This window comes from Neofelis nebulosa, chromosome 3, assembly GCF_028018385.1.
Source record: "Neofelis nebulosa isolate mNeoNeb1 chromosome 3, mNeoNeb1.pri, whole genome shotgun sequence".
NCBI classification, from domain to species: Eukaryota; Metazoa; Chordata; class Mammalia; order Carnivora; family Felidae; genus Neofelis; species Neofelis nebulosa.
This window is the reverse complement of record NC_080784.1, coordinates 162,163,476-162,180,792: the sequence shown is the minus strand read 5'-3', so window position 1 is coordinate 162,180,792 and position 17,317 is coordinate 162,163,476. Positions and strand designations below refer to the sequence as shown.

At 39.1% G+C, this 17,317-nt stretch overlaps 1 protein-coding gene across 13 annotated transcripts in view; it reads left to right on the top strand.

Annotated features, from left to right (window-relative positions):
• Nucleotides 1-17,317, top strand: part of CRACD (capping protein inhibiting regulator of actin dynamics) — a 279,668-nt gene that overhangs the window by 31,868 nt on the left and 230,483 nt on the right. Inside the window, exon 1 of one of the 13 annotated variants that reach the window (XM_058722489.1) lies at nt 62-86. The exons of the other annotated variants lie outside the window; for them this stretch is intronic. The gene's annotated coding sequence lies outside the window, so the exon portion shown is untranslated. Of the gene's footprint in view, nt 1-61; nt 87-17,317 lie in introns of those variants that run through there. 13 annotated transcript variants of the gene reach the window in all.

The following is a 17,317-nucleotide window of genomic DNA, read 5'->3' as shown; positions in this document are numbered from 1 at the left end:
GTCCACATTTCTTTCTTTCTTTAATTCTTACAGAAGCTTCAGAATTGGAATGTCTGGGTCCAGATAAAGTATGAACTCTGACTAAGGTACATAGTATAAGAAACATAAATTATTGCTTCTGTCTATACTTTCACTCCCATAAGTTATTTTTATTTAAGGCTTTCTATCTTGTGTACCATAAAGATGTTCATTTAAACTCTGAGTGGATCATTTATATTTGATAGTATAGCAGAATTGTATTTCCTCATAGTTTTTAACTTGAAGGTTAATTCATTTGAAGCTCTTGACATTAATGAAAGATAGTTTATGGAAATGGAGACTTATTTGCTTTAATGTCAGCATTGCTTCATATCTGGTAGCAAGCAAGAGTAGAAAAGAAAATTTGCTTACGTTGCATCATATAATTTCTACTTTTATCCCTTTTTTAAAAAATCCAGCTTTTAAAGATTTAATTCACATACCATAACATTCACCCTTTTGAAGAGCACAGTTCTGTGGTTTTCAGTGTGTATGCAGAGTTGTGCAGCTATTACCACTACCTAATTGCAGAATATCTTCATCCCTCTAAGAAGAAATCTTTGGCAGTCACTCTTTGTTGCTTTCTTCCTGCACCCCTGGCAGCCAATACATTGGCTTTTCATACAAATGGAATCATACAATATGTGGTCTTTTGTGACTACTGGCTTTCACTTGACATAATATTTTCAAGGTTTATCCATATCATAGCATACATCAGTGCTCCATTCTGTTTTATTACTGAATAATATTCTATCGTGTATATACCACGTTGTATTTATCCATCCACCAGTTGATGGATATTTGAGTTGTTTCTACTTTGTAGCTATTACAAATAATGATGCAGTGAACACGTGTGTACAAGTTTTTGTGTGGGCATATGTTTTCTGTCCTTTGGGGATATTCTTGAGTGTGTACTTGCACCATATGATAACCATTTTTATGTTTTGAGGAACTCCCTTTTTTCCACAACTGTATCATTTTACATTCCCACTAGTGGTGTACAAAGGTTCTAATTTCTCTATATCCTTGTTAACACTTATTATGCTTATATGTATGTTTTTTATTATATTTTTTAAAATATTTTTTATTATAACCATCCTACTGGCTATGAAGTGGTAGCTCAACATGCCTGATGGCCAGTGATGCTGAGCAATATTCAATATGCTTATGGACCATTTTTCTATCTTCTTTGGAGAAATATCTATTGAGATTCTTTGGCAATTTTATGTTTGATTTTTCAGAAGTTGTTTTGTAAGAGTTCTTTATTCTATTTTTTTAAATGTTTATTCATTTTTGAGAGAGAGAGAGAAAGAGAGAGAGAGAGAGAGAGAGAGGAACACAGAGGATCTGAAGCAAGCTCTGGCTGACAGCACAGAGCCTGACATGCGGCTCTAACTCATGAACTATGAGATCATGACCTGAGCTGAAGTCAGATGCTTAACTGACTGAGCCACCCAGGCGCCCCAGGAGTTCTTTATTCTAGATACAAGTCCCTTGGCAGATGACGATTTGCAAACATTTTCTTCTATGCTGTAGATTGTCTTCTCACTTTCTTGTCCTTTGAAGCACAAAAATTTTAAATTGTGATATAGTTTATCTATTTTTTCTTTTGTCATTTTCTTTTGGTGTCAGAGTTAAGAAAGCATTACCTAATCATGGTCACAAAGATTTATTCCTATATTTTCTTCTAAGAACTGTATAGTTTTAGCTCTTAAATTTAGGTATTTGATCAACTTTAGTTATTTTTTGTGTATGGTGTAAGGTAGGGCTTCAACTTCATTCTTTGCATGTGGATATGCAGTTTTCCTGACACCATTTGTTGAAAAGCCTATTCTGTTTCTCAGTGAATTGTCTTGACACTTTTTTGAAAATCAATTGACCATAAATGTGAGGGTTTATTTCTGGACTGTCAGTTCCATTCCATTGTTCCATTCTTCTGTATGTTTATTCTTATGCCAGTGCCACACTGTCTTGATTAATGTGGCTTTACTCTTCTAATACTCACATTACAAAAAGGAGATTTAAATTGTATATAGTGGAGTTGTCTCTTACTGGATTAGGTAATAAAGCTTGTGGGAAAGGCACAAAACAAACACAGGTGCTATTACCCTTGCAAATACTTAGGAAGATGCAGTGTTGGAGATCAGGTGCCATTTTTCATTGGGTCAACACAGCCAGTTTTTCAAGTAGTTGTTTCCTTAGTTGAGCACCAGCTGAAGGAATTGGCTTCCATTTAGGGGTTCTGCTATTTGAAAAATACTTACCTTTAAACACTAGAATTTTGGTACACATAGAAATTGGGTCCAAAGTGGGTTCACCTCTCCTTTCCCAAGCCCTCACTGAACATGTATTTGCATGGACTGGATGGCCAGCTGAATTGCTGACATTACTCATTTCAGTTGTTCCTTTTTCCCTCTCTCTTCTACTCTCCCTTTACCTTCTGTCTCTCTCTACTTCTCTCTCTCCCTCTTTCCCTTTCTTCTTTCTCTTTCCTTCTTCTTTTCTTCTCCCTTCTCGTTTCTTTCTTTCTTTCATTCAGCTCCCCTCTCAATCCTCCAGCCCACTTTGCTGAATTTCTGTATCTTCATGTGGCTGTAATGTGACTTATTATCACCCCAACTTAAAATGTGTACAAAATGAGCCAACTCTGTCTCTTATAGTTCTGATTTTAGCAGTTAAAGTAACTCTTTGGCAAGCAAATTTTAGGCTTTGGTAAATATTCCCAAGGGTTTTGGCTCCTGGTGGCCAGGCAGTGGAGGTGATGTTTTAACTATCTAGTACTCATTAAAAAAAAAAAAAAAAAAAAAAAAAAAAAAAAAAAATTCATTTTTAAGTAATCTCTGTGCCCAATGTGGGACTTGAACTTGCAACCCTGAGATTAAGAGCGACAGTTCTATGGACTGAGCCAGCCAGGAGCCCCAGGTATCTAGTACTCTTAAAGAAATAACCCCTAAGACTTGTATGCACACAATTAACCAGTAAGGGCTTGCCTACCCTTCTCCAATCCCACACACATCTCCCAGTCTGCCTTTTGGTGACTTCTTTTCTAGTGAATGACCTTGTTCATTTATCATGATTTCACCAAAATGTTGCTCTTTTGAGTGGGGAAGGGTAGGGGCAAGATAGTGCACAGTGTGACCTCTCAACACAGCCCTTAGGAAAAACTATTAAGCAATTTTCCATACTTTAACATTTTTTCTAGAGTTTAATTCCATTCTGTCAGCATTTACTGTGCTGCCATCAGATTACCAAGATCTTCAAGAAGATCACTGGCCAGTGGGAGATGGAAGAACAAATAGATGATAAGAAACATAGTTTGCTTATTTTCCTGATTAAAAGAATATGACCTAATCATTATAAAAAATGTAGAAGACCCAGAAAAGTATTAACAAAAAGGTAAAATGTGCATTGTCAGCAAGGGTGATGTTGCCTCCAAGGGCAAAAAATTGTTTTCTTTGCGGGGGGGGGGGGTACTAAAATTGTACATATATATAACACAGTATATAAAGAGATATTTACATTTTATAGGGGAAGGATGATTAGGAAAACATGTCTAAAAACCTTCATTGAGGGGCGCCTGGGTGGCGCAGTCGGTTAAGCGTCCGACTTCAGCCAGGTCACGATCTCGTGGTCCGTGAGTTCGAGCCCCGTGTCGGGCTCTGGGCTGATGGCTCAGAGCCTGGAGCCTGTTTCCGATTCTGTGTCTCCCTCTCTCTCTGCCCCTCCCCCGTTCATGCTCTGTCTCTCTCTGTCCCAAAAATAAATAAAAAAATAAAAATAAAAAAAATAAAAACCCTCATTGAGTGGGGGTAGTTCTTCCTCCTCAAGTTCACGTTGAAGTCCTAACCTTCACACCTCAGCATGTACTGTATTTGGAGATAGAGCCTTCTAGAGATAATTAGGCAAAAATGAGGTCCTTAGGATAGGTCCTAATCCAATATGACTGGTGTCTTTATCAAAAGGAAAGACCATGTGAAGGCAGTAGTCTTCAATAAATTGTATGTTCCACATGAGCAGATGCCTTTCTTATTCACCCTTCAATTTTATAATCTTATTAGTAAGCACCATTTACAAGAAATTTACCCTTCCATATCAGCATCCAATTTGAACCTCAAAATTGCTCTCTACGGTGATTAGGTATTAAAATTCCTATTTTATAGATGCCTCTGAGCCTTTATCATGTTGTTCCCTCTGCCTAGAAAGACACTTCCTTCCCACCTACCTCTTTTCTCTGTTAAAATCTTTCCAGATGTAGCTTCCTCTAGGAGCCTTTCCTTGACCCCCCACCATGCTTCCTTGGCACTCTGTATTTCCCACCATGGTGCCAACCATACTGTGCTGTGATTGCCTGTTTATTATCTGTTTCTTCTACCAGACTGGCAGTCCTGTGAGTGGGAACTCTGTCTTTCATCATTCAATTTCCAGCATCCAGCAGAATGGCAGGATATTTTATTGATTGAGGAATCAGGTCATAGAGCTAATAACTTGAACTTAGTTTCTTTAGCATCTAAATTCAGTTCTTTCTCAACTATACCATGCTGCTTCTCTAATAATTCATCTGAGTTATTTGTCATAATGGGTATGGTTTTCTCTCTGAATACAGAAGAATGCTGGTGGGTTCTGCTCTCTGTGCTATGCTAGAGGCCTCTTTCACATTCTGACAGTTTGGAGTGTGTGTGTGTGTGTGTGTGTGTGTGTGTGTGTGTGTGTGTGTAATGGGTGTAAAGTATACCTTCACTTGTTCCCCAAAGGATTTCATATTACCTACTACAGTGAGAAAGCCTCCTGGAAGTCCTTTTGTAGTTTTCCAGTCCTGTTAGAGATTGTGATGCATACAGATTCCTTCTTCCTTCCAGCAGTTGCTGGAGATGGATATTGGACAATAACTATGGTATAACATGAAGTTAATCCAAATTGAATTGAATCCAGAGTTGAATCCAAATTGTATGTATACCAGGATCATAATTGTTTCATTTCTTTTTTTCACATAGACTCTGATAGTGTTGGGTCCTGGGATACAAGAGTAAATAAGAAAGGCCTCTACTCACATGGAGCATACAATTTATTGAAGGCGAGTTACGAAAGCAGATGAATTCTATTGCAGCAGGGTAGTGCTGGAGCAGAGATAGGGACAGAATGCTGTGAGGCCTGACAACCTCAGCAGCTGCTCTTCGTGGAGATATTTTGGGAAGTCATCATATATGAGCTGGGTTTTGAAAGGAGAATAGGAATTTGTCAGATGAAACGTGGGAAAGAAATATACAAAGGCACTAATCTATGGAAAGATTTGGTTTAAAAATGAATATCTATATGGCAAAGAACTGAAAAAAGAATATCCCCAAATCAATAGTTGGTGTTTTATGGTTGTGGAATTATGGGTAGGTTTCTGTCTTTCTTTTTCCTGTAATATTGTTGCTATGTTGTGTTTATAACAAAATGAAATAGCAGCCTGTGACTGTTGTAGCAGGATATTAGAGTGAATTAGTTTATTTCTTATTGCTTGTATTTGTACTTAATGTTTAACATCAGATTAAAAAACTAGTAATGCCCAATTGATTACATTGTTATTAGGTTTTTAGGAAAGGGTACAGAACAGGATACCATTTGGTTCCTTTTTTGATAAATAGACCACAAGTTTCCTTTTCCCTTGAGTTTCCATTGACTGGGCCTCATCTGGGAGGCCAGGATAGGCCTGGTGGTGGTGGGCAGGAGTTACCCTTTACAGAAGTATATGAGGAAAAGATGTCTTTAGCTTTGTTGAACATAGAGAGTTTGCCCTGGATACAATTAGTAGAATGTGTTCAACCTAGAAGGTGAGACAGAAAGGTCTGGCTGTGAGGGATCTGGGAGAGAGCAGATAATTTTAGTTACAAGGGAAGAATCCGCAGATGGAACTTTCAGAGACACTGCAGGTCCAGAGAGTGGAGCGAGAAACACTGAGCAGGTGAAGTCAGGCTGTACAGGAAACGACGTCTACAGACACTTGGCTGGTGGTGGAAGGTTCTTTTATGTGCAGTCCAGCGAGTCTTGCCAGGACAGAGGAAGCCGTTTACAGGCACTGTGCCGAATCCAGCACCCGGCCCTGGAGGTGTTCCCAAAGCAACTGTAGACTGAGGCTGGCTAGACGTCTCAGTTTAATGACGATTACAACAGACTCGAAGATGTCTGTTTCCTGATTTTATTTGTGGAAGGAGGATTTTTAAAAAAGACTTTAATTACTTCATATTTGAATCATCACACATTTTTGTTTTCCCTTTCAGAGGATATTTTTTCCTGTCCCTTTTGCCTAATAGTTATTTATTTCATTGGAGTCAAAACCAAACTTATCCAACGTCCTTCTTTTTTTTTTTGCATTTTTTTAGAGTAAGCTCTGGGTTCAGCGTGGGGCTCAAACTCACAACCCAGGATCAAGAGTCGCATGCTCTACTGACTGAGCCAGCTAGGTGCCCCACTAATGTCCTTTTAATAATCTTTAATCTTCTTTCTCTTCTTTAAAAATGTAAAACTTCAACTTTAGCAGGCAATTGCAGAGTTGTCTTTTTCCCAGCAACAGAAGACAAGTGTAGCTTTACCATTTGAATAGTTTAATAATTTGAATGATCAAGTCATGAGTGCTAGAAGAGTGTCAGGAATGGAGGCAGGAGATTGCAACCTTGAAGCACTGTTTTCTAATGGCTTATAATTTGTGTTATTAGATAAGTATTTAATGCATTAAAATATCTTTCAGAACTACATTAGGGGTGGCTGGGTGGCTTAGTTGGTTAAGCGTCTGACTTCGGCTCAGATCATGATCTCACGGTTTGTGACTTCGAGCCTCGAATCAGGCTCTGTGCTGACAGCTCAGAGCCTGGAGCCTGCTTCAGATTCTGTGTCTTCCTCTCTCTCTGCCCCTTCCCTGCTTGCTCGCGTCTTCTCTCTGTCTCTCTGTCTCTCTCTGTCTCTCTCTCTCTCAAAATTAATATTAAAAAAATTTTAAAAAGAACTATATTAAAATAAATAGTAGTAAGTAAGGAATTACCTCAGAATGGTAGTATTTGCTGGATATATGATCATTTCTTTTGCCCATAAAATGCTACTTTTTTCAGAGATGGTTTAAACAATTCTAAATCATCTTACATTATTTGTAGGCAACCAAGTACATTGGATCAGATATTAAATTGCAGCAGATTTTCACTTGTCTTAAGGGCCTGCCTTGCTATGGCATAGGTCCAAAGATCAGATGTCACCTCTGCCTGAGAAGTTCTACATCATTTTTAATTTTTTACAGTACTATTATAGCACTCACACTTTACTACGTGGGTGAGTAAAAATTCTTTTTTGTCGGATCCTCTTTGATTATAAACTGAAGAGTGGCTTCTACTTTCATAGAACCTCCTTTGAATTCGAGTATGGTGCATGCTGTGGTAAACGGTGGTAGCTTGCCAACTCATTAGTAAGGTTAGTTTTCTAGATGATATAGTTACAAAATACAGGCCCTTCTCTCATCAACAGATAGTTTCAGTAGCAAAGTCAAAGTGATAAGATTTAAAATATTTATTACTTTTGAAAGCACCCATCCTTTAGTGACCAGCAACCAGGATACCACACCCTTTTTTAACAAAGACAACTGATATGTGTAGAGTAGAGATGCCCTTTTCTGGAAAAAAAAAAAAATCCTAAAATGTGTCATTTCTTAAGCTACATTAGGTCTGTACATCATATTCTTTCTTACCCCATTTACCTTATTTCCTTAGGTCAAATTAAATGCTGCATGGTGCCTTTTGTTTAAATTCTCCAATAACCACATTCTGTAGTTAGCACTGTTTTGCCTAAGACCCAGTTAGGTGTTCCATGGAGAATGTATTGCATAGAGTTTTATTTTTAATGATCAAGGCACCTGTGCAGGTTGACAACTAGAAATACGAAGATCTCATTGAAGTAGAATGCTCATGTGAAAGGGCTAATTGATTTTCCAATAAAAGCATTTTTGTTTCCTACCTTTATTCATTCAGCTGTAGGAGGTACATATTTAATATTTGTGGTATAATGATGACATCATGAGAAGTTAAATAATAAGTTAATTTAAAGCATCAATATAACAGATGTAACAAGACATTGAGAGTCAAATTAATGTTATGAAGTCGTTAAGGAAAAATATTGTTGTTGGTTAGAGTGGTAAGGGAAGGCTTTGGGAGGACTGTGGGATTTTTGTTCATCTATTTATTTATCACATATTTATTGAGAGCTTACTGAGTTCTTTCTTGGAACCTCTCTAAATGTTGGGCATATAGCAATGGATAGGATTCAGTAGTTCTCTGCTCTTGAAGTGTTTACGTTCTGGTGGGAGAACAAGACATAAAGAGAAAAAAAACCAATTTAACAAGAAATTTCTGAAAATTGCCCTACAGAACTTTAATACTATGGGTGCTATGATAGAGTGCCTTGAGAAGATACTTTAGATTGTTGGCCAGTATAGGCTGCTTTGAAGGGGTGACATTTAAGCTAAGACCTGAATGACAAGAAGGAACCAGCCATCCTGTGATCTGGACCTTACAGGCAGAGGGGCAGCCAGTGCCCAGACCCTTAGGCAGAAAGGAGCTTGATATGTGGGAGGGACAAAAAGATGAGATCAGAAATGCTGGTAGGAACTACATCATGTAGGACTTGTAGGTTTTTTGATGAGTTTGGATTAAATGCTAATTGCTGTGTGGTAAGCTGTGGGAGGGCTTTAAGCAAAGGAAGGTCATGAGCTGGTTAATTTTTTAAAAATTTCATTCTGGATGCTATGTAAATAATGGATTTAAGGAAGGCAGGAACAGAAGCAGGGCTACTAATGAGGGAGTGACTGTAGAAGTCTGACTATGGTGTCTTTTACAAGGAGAGTAGTTGGGGGGATGTGGTGAAGTGGATAAATTTGGGGTGTGTTCTGGGTTTAGAGCCTACAGGACCTGCTAATGGATTTGAAATGGAACATGGGGGAAATAGAAATCAAAGATGACTACCAGGTTTCTGGCTAAGCAACTGGGTAAATGATGGTAAACTTTGAAGAAAGGGTTGAATTTGGAGGGAACGATCCAGGAATTTCAGTTATGGAGGTAGCAATAGACATGGCTTATGGAGTAGGTTTTTAAGATTGGGTAAAAAACAGTTTTTACTCAATGCTTCCAAGAACAGAGGATATCAAATTCTACTTGATAAATTAAAAACAATTATAAGTGTACAGTTTTTCTTCTACATCATGGGTTGTCAGGAGAAGTAGCAGGTAAGGAAGGTTGGGGAAATAAAGAGTGGAAAATAGAAACAAGGGGAATAAGCAAATCAGAGAAAGACACAGATACAGAGAGGTACAGAAAGAAAAACTATAGACAAAAGAAAGACAGATGCTGAAAATTGACACAAAGGACATGCTATCCACATAGATTCTGAATTTTCCTGTATTCCACACTGAGAGCTAAAGAGAGATGAAGGGCACGGTTGTAAAGGAGTTCAGAACATTTTTCCTTTATTCTAATTGACTACAGAAGTGATACCAAGATACTGACCAAAAGCATATGAAACCAAAAATTTTTCAAAAGTAGAAAAATTGCCTTTATTCCATTTTTTGTTATTAGAGAGGATCTTGCACCCTGAAATATTTCCAGGATGAAAATGGTTTTTACAACTTGTTATTAGCTAAGTGGCAGGTTGAATAATGATCTGAAAAATGTATCAGTAGCAGAGCACAATTATTCACTTTTGCGAAGAAAAGGGACACCCAAAAGGGGGTTCTTTCTCCTTAATGGAAAAAGTGACAAATTAACTTTCAATTAATAGGTTAAGTTGAATTACGAGAATAAACACATAAACAAATATGCAGTGAATATATATATACATTCCACAGCATACCATACCCTAACCCCACCTATTTCATGATGTAATAGTCTCCATTTAGAATAAAAAAACACTTTGATATTTTTGTTTGATTATTGTAAATAGGATCTGTGTTCATCCTGGACCCATTGTTTATTTTCTTAAAAATTGGTTATTGGTTAAAAATGTGTTGATTAGAAATCCACAAGAACTTACAAATGAATCAATTCAACAGGGAGATATGAGTACAAGATTTTATTTATTTATTTTTTTTTTAATTTTTTTTTTTCAACGTTTTTTATTTTTATTTTTGGGACAGAGAGAGACAGAGCATGAATGGGGGAGGGGCAGAGAGAGAGGGAGACACAGAATCGGAAACAGGCTCCAGGCTCCGAGCCATCAGCCCAGAGCCTGACGCGGGGCTCAAACTCACGGACCGCGAGATCGTGACCTGGCTGAAGTCGGACGCTTAACCGACTGCGCCACCCAGGCGCCCCAAGTACAAGATTTTAGATAAGGGCATTATCAGAAGACCAGGAAACATGCTATGCATACTGTAAGAGGAGGTATATTATCAGGCCCTCCTCTTTGCTTCACTCCTAAAAGGCTAGTGAAATTCTATCACAAATAATAAAAATATTTGAGAGAGTTTAAGCCATGGAGCTACATTGGACTGAAAAGTTAGGAACTATATATGACTGAGGATTTTTTTTCCTTTCCTTTCCTTTCTTTTTCCTTTTCCCTCCCCTCCCCTCCCCTTCCCCTCCCTCTCCTTTCTCTTTTTTCCTTCCTTCCTTCCTTCCTTCCTTCCTTCCTTCCTTCCTTCCTTCCTTCCTTCCTTCCTTCCTTCCTTCCTTCCTTTATACACATTGGGTATAGAGATTACTTACACTTGTATTTACAATCCCGAGATCAAGAGTTGCCTGTTCCACCGATAGAGCCAGCCAGGTGCCCTAGGAGTTTTCTCTTTATCTCCCCCTTTTCCTCCTCCTCTCTTTCCTTCTCTCTCTCTCTCTCTCTCTTTTTTTGAATTCATATATTTCTTCAAGAGGACATGGAGAGAACATTTAATTAAGACATTAAACATGAGTTCTGTTATTTGTGAATATGTCTCTATGAAAAAACTGGACTAGATTCCTTAAAATCTATTTTAACATTCTAAAATAATACTATGAAACTTAAAATAGAGCATTTAAATAGAGGATAAATAGAGCATTTATTCTCTTTTCCTGGCTTCTTGCCTTTTAGGATATTTATGATGCTGTTCATAATATTGTTACCATCAGGGTGAGCTCTGCTGGCTCCAGGACAGAACGAGGCTATGGGCACTGAGAAATGTCCGAGGAGATGACTGGGGGTGTGTTATGATTTATAAAGATGGACAAATTATAATTACCTCTTGTTAGTGAATGATATTAAATATCTGCCACAGAGGAGTTCTGAATGAATGGTCATTCAAGATAGGGAGCCACAACACAAAATAGTCTGCTTCGTATGGAGTTTTATGCAGGAAGTATTACCATTGGAATTTTTCTTGGAAGTTTCAAGGTGAGTTTTGATTATTACATATAACTTGAAAGGTTATGTGAATGGATTACGTATGATGAAAGTGTTTTAAGTAATGAGAGACATCTTGACATGAGTTATCATTTAAGCCACACAGCCGCTGGTGCCCCCTATAGTTTGCCACATGGCTGCGCAGTTGGTTTTATGTGAGAATGTGGGTGGGTAGAGTGCAGTGCTTTCTTAGCCAAGAACAAGGCATGCTTCCTGACATACCTTCTCTACAAACATTCTTACCCAGGTGACAGAGATTAGAAGAGATTTCAGGAGACACTTAAGAGGAAGAGATGAGAGTAGAGAGGGGGAGTCTGAGATGTGTTGCCCATCACTAAGTTATTTCCCTCCCATTTGATATTACTTAGCCAGGAGTTCTTTAAAAAATATTAGTAGTATTGTTATTTTAAAGCTTATTTATGTGGTTCTCACGGATACCCTAACAACTCCCTTTGTACCTTCAAGTGGGAATTATTGCTAGTCTGTGTTTGGCTGATGGCCATGTCAGCACGAACTGTGGTGATTGGGAGAGCTCCCGGGACCCGGAGCCAAGGAAGTAATTCTTGTGTAAGCTTTCCTGCTAATTAGCTGTGTGCCTTCAAGAAAGTCTCTGCCTTGCTGGGCACCAACATCTTCATCTATAACAGGAGTTGATAGCCTTTTTCTGTAATGGACCAGCAAGTATATATTTTAGGCTTCCCAGGCCACATATGATCTCTTGTTGAATATTCTACTTTGGTTTTACTTGTTTGTTGTAACCCTTAAAAAATATAAAAACTATTCTTGGGGCACCTGGGTGGCTCAGTTAGTTGAGCATCCAACTCTTGATTTTGGCTCAGGTCATGATCCCAGGGTTGTGGGATCAAGCCCTGCATCAGCCTCTGCACTGAGCATGGAGCCTACTTGGTATTCTCTCTTTCTCTCCCTCTGCCCCTCTCCCCTGCTTGCGTGCTTTCTCTTGCCCCCGCCCAAACAAAAACAAAACCAAAGCCATTCTTAGCTCCTGGGCCATACAAAGCAGGTCATGGGCTGGATTTGGTTTCCTTGCCTTAGTTTGGCAACTACATAATTATATATAGATCTATATATATGTAAGAGCTATATAATAGAAATATTATATAGATATAATATATGTCTGATCTAAACAATAGAAAAGGAGAGGGGAAAAAGTAAAAAGAAAGAGTTTGAGCTGGCAGTTTCTAGATGTATGTGATCCTACAGGACTGTGAGGAAAACCAGGCTAGAGTAGATTCTGGAGTCAGGGTTTTTGTTTGCTTGTTTTTTGTTTTAAATATTATATATTTTCATGACATAATTTCTCCTGTAATTTCCTGGGTTAAATTTGATTCCTATTTCCTTATCTCCTATTCTTCTTCAGCTCTCCAAACATACTATTGTCGCAGACTTCGAGTCTGGAGTTCTCTCTTGTCCAGCAAGGACACAGAATTAAAATGCAAGAGAGGCTAATGTCCGGGAGGAGACAAGAGCCCCGAGTAAGGGTCCTTGCTCCGTATTTATTAGGATCAGAAGGCTTACAAATATGATGGACGTGCAGAAAGAGACAATGAAACTGTGAACATTAACTCACGTGTGTGAGAGAAACATTTCGAAGATATCCAGTGTTAGGGGTTTGGGTAAAAACAAAATCCTGGCACTGAGCAGATGGCTGTTTACTGTAGGCATGAGGTGCCATGTCTGTTTATCTTAACTTGCCTAGGGGATAAGACAGATAGAGCATGCTACCTCAGGGTCAACAGGCACCTTTCTTTTACTAATTAGCTCTGCTCCAGCCCTGTGGGCAATTTCACCCTGCTGGGGTGGGGGGAGGGGGGAGGGGGGAGGGTCTATAGCCCTGTTTACCTGTTTACCTATTTTGGACCTTCTATCCTGTGAAAGCAGCTTTCTGCTTTTGTACTATGTTGGGAGCAGTTCTATCCTGTTTACCTATCCTGGATGCTTTCATCCTATGGCTTCCTATTCCTATACCTTTGTTCTATATTGGGGGCACTTTCGCTCTGTTTACCTAATCTTGGATACTTTCATCCTAAGCCTTGTTAACCCATTGGTGCAAGCTCAGGGAATTCCTACTTATTCCCCACATATTATTATTTACCATTCAGTAGTATTCCCCAGATTTCTTACTGCATGCAGATTGCTGGGAGAAGGAAACAGGTTAGAGGAATGACTTTCTTTGCAGATGGAGATGTGACATTTCACTTACAAAAAGGGCAGCAGCCATTTTGTTGCCTGAACAAAGAAAGACATGCGTATTAAACAGGCAGACCCCAGCAACTCTGAATGCTGGGAGGGACCTGGGAATGCAGGGGGAGGCAGCGAGTGAGTTAAGAAAAACACTCCAGTTCTTCCTTCCTGATAATGTTGAATGTTGTTACTCAAACTTAACCAACTGTCCAAAGCTCTGTTTAGAGTCCTCTTAGCGCATTTTGGAATGTAATCACATTTTGGTTTCCTGGAACTTAAGACTCCGAAGAGGGTGCTATGGACCACACACCCCAAACTCCCCAATTTCTCTCTACCTCTTATCCCATCAACACACCCGAGTCCTGTGCCTCCTCCTTCCTCTTCTCTGCCTCTCTTATATGATTTCCAGCAGTAGTCAGGAGCTGTCCAGCCACATCACTTTCCCTACATGGCCCAGTGAGTTTCTCCACTGTTGCTGTTGGCAGGTGCAGTTGGTAAATTGGCCTGGCCCCCAGTAATGTTGTGTGGTCCAGTTACTGACTTTTGGTGCTTTGATTCCACAACCACTTTGAACATTTTCCTCCTATCAGGTGGGCACATTTGGCAAGAAAGCCTATACCAAGCTCTATTTTTTCACCTTATGTTTACTTCTCCACCACAGTAATTTGCTAATGGCTCCCTCCACTCCACAGAAATGCTCTCTCTGCCTCTTTTTTCTTTTGGAAGGCTCACTAGTGATTTTGGCATTGACACATGGAATGGACACTATTTCAGCCCTTTCCTAACTGAACATCTTTGTTGCAGAGACACTGTTGGCCATTGGCACACACTGAAATGCTTTATTACCAGGTTTCTTGGATCGTTTTCATGCTTCTTGCTGCTCCTTCTCATGCAGCACAGCCCCTGTTCCACCCCCGTCCCCCATCCACCCCTGTAATGTTGCAGTTTCCCTGAGTTCTTTCCAAAACCCTCTTCTCCTAAATGCTCCCTTGAGCTGGATTCATTTATTTCTCAGGTGTTAACTGTCCCCTCCATGCTTGTGGCTGTTGCATGTGCATTTCATCCTTTTTTCCCCGAACTTCACTCTTCTTTATCCAGATGCTTGCCGGACATCACAGAATTCAGCTCACATCAAACTTACCCCCCAGTACCTTCTCTTAAAACATGAAGCTCCTCTTGTATTCCCCATCTGAGCTCCCCAAGTCACTCAAACCAGAGATATGAACATCTTCCTAGACCTACATGTTTCTCTTTTGTCTACTTCCTTCCCCACCTACTCATTTAGCAAATTCTGCTGATTTATCTCATAGCTATTTCTCCTCTGTATCCTTCCTTTTCTGCTACCATGTCACCTCTCTGCTTTTTCTCCAGTTTTGTTTTTCTTAAATCCATCCTTCCCCATGTAGCCATATCTAAAATTTAAACTTGTTGCCATGTCATACTCCTTAAAATTCTTCAGTGCCTAACAGAATAAAACCCAAACTCCTTAGCATGCCTACATGAGTCTTTATGATCTGATTCCTCCACCTCTTTAGACCTGTTTCTTGTTATTCTTTGTCCACTTTCCCTTCTAGTAACACCACATTCTTGGAGTTTCTGGAGCAGTACGTGCACTTGCATATTTCCATGTCTTGTGCTGCACCTTCTGTCCTGGCTAATTCTGTGTGCACTTCAAAACTGAGCTTTGATTTGTCCCCATACGTTTCACATCCCTCTTTATACCGCTTTTATTGAAGTTATTTGTTGATCTGTATGTCTCCATGGACTGGGTACTCCTCCAAGACCAAGGGATCCTGTTTTTCCCGCATTGAATCCCAAAGCCTTCCTCTCATTTAACCCCTATGACAACCCTGTGCAGTTGACATTATTATACCTATTCTATGGATGAGGAGACTAAAGATCAAAAGAAGCGAAATAAATATCTTGCTCAATATCACGTAGCTAATGTAGCAGGAGAGCTGGGGTTTTGTCAGTATTTACACAGATTAGTTACACATTCAGAGTGAAACAGTAGCTTGCAGTAATTGTAAATTTGAGAAATACTCACTTTTATCAACATTATTTTGTGCTTTTGGGGACAATAGAAAGAACAGTAGATTTAGTATAAAGGCCTAGGTTAAAATATTGTTTTAGCCATTTCTAGCCAAACCGATTCATGCCAAGTTATCTCCTCTGAGCTTAACCTCATCTTTAAAGTGGGCATAATAATAATTGAACAAGTACTGGAGGTCAAGTGCTTTGTCAAGACTGTACAATAGGTACAAATATGACTCATTTCTTAGTTTTTCACTTGAGTTTACCTATATGGATACACCTCAGAGAACAGATTCTGGCAAGTTACTATTTTTTTTTCACAGTATTGTGCCTCAACCTCTTCACTTACAAATTAGAGATATTTTCCTTCAGTTTTGAGGAATAAATGAATGAATGTTTAGTATCACCAGGTGAGTGCAACATTGAGAATGCCCTGTACAAGTTTGGGAGTACAAATGTCCATGCCTTGAAAAGCTCATACCTTAACTTGAAGTAGGATTTCATGTGCCAGATAAATTGGGTCAGGCTGTAAGTGAAAGGAGCTTGTGTTGCTTCAGCCACAGGGCTTCGTATCCTTCCTTTTGTTAGCAGTAAACATGATGCTTCACTCTCCCTCTCTACTCTGTTGCTGCTTTTGTTACCAGAGGGTTCACTTTGCAGATTTTTTTTTTTTTTTCTGAGCCCTATCACTTTTCTTGCTAGAATGTCCACTGTTAAGTTGCCACCTGTGGGCATTGTTTCCTTTAGGGAACCTAGCTACTGTGTGTACAAGAGTCATTCAGACAAAATCGTCTTGGTGAGGGGATTATAGGATTTTATGGTCTGCGACACTGGAGTCCCAACTGAATTGCTGCAAGTGCCTACCTGTATAGGAGGAGGTTTTATTCATGGGCTGATAGAGTTTCAAGATATTAATTTGTATAAAAATTTTTTAATGAATTGTTTTACATTTACTATATGTCTTTACCTTAAAATTTCATTTAAAAATAGTTTCATTCATTTAACAAAAATATGTTAAACAACCATCTGTGTGCCAGAAACTACTCTAATAAGGGGATAGAGTGGAGACCAAGAGAGACATGTATTCCACCTTCCTTGAGTTTATGGCTTAATCTGGAAGTTATACTTTAAATAGGTAGTTATCTTTGCATGTAATGACTATAATGACAAGGAAAATGCAGGGTTTAGAGATACTGTAATGGACTGTACCCCCCCTACCCCCGACCATTTCTAGGAATCACTGCTTATACCCAGTCATCTACCTACTTATTGTTAGAGCTGACCCAGTGATGAGGTCACTGTTGATTGGTTCAAAGGTGAGACCTGTTAAGCCAGGCCAATAACTTCTTCCCCTGGAATTTTTGAAATGTAACAGAGGCAGGAAGGTCAAGGAACTTTTGGATGTCTAAATAGTAATGTGAAACCATGGGAGCTCTTAAGGTCACCATAAGTCCTAGAGGAGGGGAGGAAGCCCCTGTAAGAAAATGGGAGGAAATGAACCTGAAACTCAGAGGTGTGGAAACCAGAGATGGAGGGAAATTTGGGTTTCTGATTAGAGTTCTTTGTGTGAGATCCAACCTGGGCACCCAGAATTTTTATAATAAATTTCCATTTAGTTAGTTATTTTGCTTAAGGTAGTTTGGGCTGAATTTTTGTTGTATGACACCAGAGCAGTTTT